This window comes from Eimeria acervulina, genomic scaffold (assembly GCF_000499425.1).
Source record: "Eimeria acervulina Houghton genomic scaffold, Eah_scaff749, whole genome shotgun sequence".
Lineage (NCBI taxonomy): Eukaryota > Apicomplexa > Conoidasida > Eucoccidiorida > Eimeriidae > Eimeria > Eimeria acervulina.
In genome coordinates this window covers 5,885-8,280 of record NW_013549619.1, presented here as the reverse complement: position 1 = coordinate 8,280, position 2,396 = coordinate 5,885, and positions in this window count along the sequence as shown.

The window sequence follows — 2,396 nt, the reverse complement described above, 5'->3', positions numbered from 1 at the left end:
CGTGCATTATGTCAGTGGGGGCCCCCTGCTGCTCAGAAAAAAGGCTGCTGCTGCTGCTGCTGCTGCTGCTGCTACTGCTGATGCTGCTGTAGCAGAAGATAAGAAATAGAGGCTCCGGCTTATATAAATTATTAAGAATTACTTCTAATTAACTCCTCTTCTCTAACTAACAATAATACACAACAAAGAAAGAGAAAAATCAATAAAATACTCCGGCCCTCCACAGAGCTTGCGGTGTACGTACAGCTGAGCAGCAGCAGCAGCAACTGCAGCAGCTGCAGCTATCAACTCAGTGAGACTCCCTTCTTTAAATTCTGCTGCAGCAAGAACCTCTTGCTCCTTGTGGGGAATAGGAACGCTACCTTTGCGGGATCTGATCCCAGCAGCACGGGTTGCTGCTGCTGCTGCTATTGCTGCTGCTGCTGCTGCTGCTGCTGCTGCTGCACGAGCGCCGGGAACGAGAGCTGCGGAGATACACCAAGAGGCCTCTTAGCCACTTAGATGATAAAAATAAAAAACAAACAACATAAAAATGCATCAGAAAAGCAAAAGCAAAGGGGCCCCCACCCCTCGGCCAGGAGACACCGGTGCAGCAGGAGGAGACAGTCTCTAGCTGCAGCAGCAGCAGCAGCAGCAGCAGCAGCAGCAGTAGCAGCAGCAGCTCCACCAGCTTGCGCAGGCAGGAGGTCCCAGCAAAACCTCTGTGTAGACAATGAACCCTAAACCCTAAACCCTAAACCCTTAATACCGCAAACACTAACTTCAATGTTTTAATAAAATAGCATAACAGCTCGCTTGTGTGTACACCGCATTTCCCTCTACCACTGGCCCCACAGCTAGCTCTGGAGCTATGCTGTTGATTGCTGATTAGGGATTAGGGTTTAGGGTTTAGGGTTTAGGGTTTAGAGCAAACGGAGGTATCAACGGATAGCTGAAGAGCTGCTCCGCTGCTTCTGCTTTGTCTCTCTACCCTCTCTGTCTCCTTCCCTTCACCCTTTCTTTCTGTCTCTTCTTTTGTCTCTCTCTTTGTTTAAAGCCCCGGATCTTAGCTGAAGCCTCTGCTCTCTTGCAGCACAATATACACACTGGAGACACACACACACACAACCCTATCATCCCCTCTACTCTCCTCATCAAACAAAGGGGCCCCTCTATGGGGGCCCCTTTATGGGGGCCCCTCTATGGGGGCCCCTGTGCGGAGCCCTTGTGGAAGGCCTCTGCGGGGGCCCCTGTGGGAGGCCCCCGTGGGGGCCCCTAAGGGGAGGCCCTAAGGGGGCCCCTCTGGAAGCCCCTATGGGGGCCCCTATAAGGGCCCCCATGGGGGCCCTATGGGGGCCCTATGGGGGTCGCTGTGCGGTTTCCCATGGGGGCCCGTAGGGGGGCATCAAACGAAGGGGCCCCTGTTGGGGCCCCTATCTTTACAGAAGGCCTCAATGAGCAGTAATAGAGTAATAATGCATAAGGAAGGGGCCCCTAGGAAGCAAACATTTAAATCCCTTTATCGGGTAAGCTTGATGATATGTTTTTATTATATGCTGCTTCTCCTATCCAGCAGAAGCTCTTCTCTAGCTGCGCATGCAACTCGTTTATCATCTGCTCTCTTGCAGCCTTCGGGCTTTCGTAATGAAGTGTACATAGAGATGCCAAAGGGCCTCTATAAGCACTCAGGGTTTGGGTGGGGGAGGGGGAGGAGACAGCTTAATTTGAGCAGCAACAGAAGAACTACTGCAAGGCGCCTTCATTAGCAGAAATAACAGCAAAGCCCCCTTGTGCTGTCTGCAGAGACACTTCGTACAACAGCTGGGCTTAGATATGCATGCACAAGGCTACTACTTGGGCCCTTCATATATCCCCCACATGCTCTGCATGCAGCAATAAAGGGAGTTAAAGAAAGAGCTGTCTTTAGCTTCTTCTAAAGACCTTCTGTAGCTACACCTCAGATAGATAGAGAGAGTAAAGACAGGCAGTATGCTTCAAACTCCTTCTGTCTCTTATTCATGGAGACAATCTATAGCCTTTAAGCACTATCCTTAGCACTAGAAAGAAACAGAGACAGAGACAAAACACAAAGTCTAAAGTAAAGCAGACAATATGTCATCATCTCCACAGACACCACACACTGTCTTTCGGCTGTCTCGATATACTGCGCATACACACATCTCTGCAAAAAGCAAAGGAGACACAAATACGCATCAGCTCCTTCACCTTCAGATGGTGCACCTGCTACTGCTGCTGCTCCCGCTGGTTCTGCGGGCGTTGCTGCTGCTGCTGCTGCTGCTTATGCTGCCACTGCTGCTGCTGCTGCTGCTGCTGCTGCTGCTGGTGCTTCCCTATCACTGTTCCCAAGGCCGCTTCTATTTCATCTTCTTTTGCTGCTGCCTCTGAGGCAAATCAAC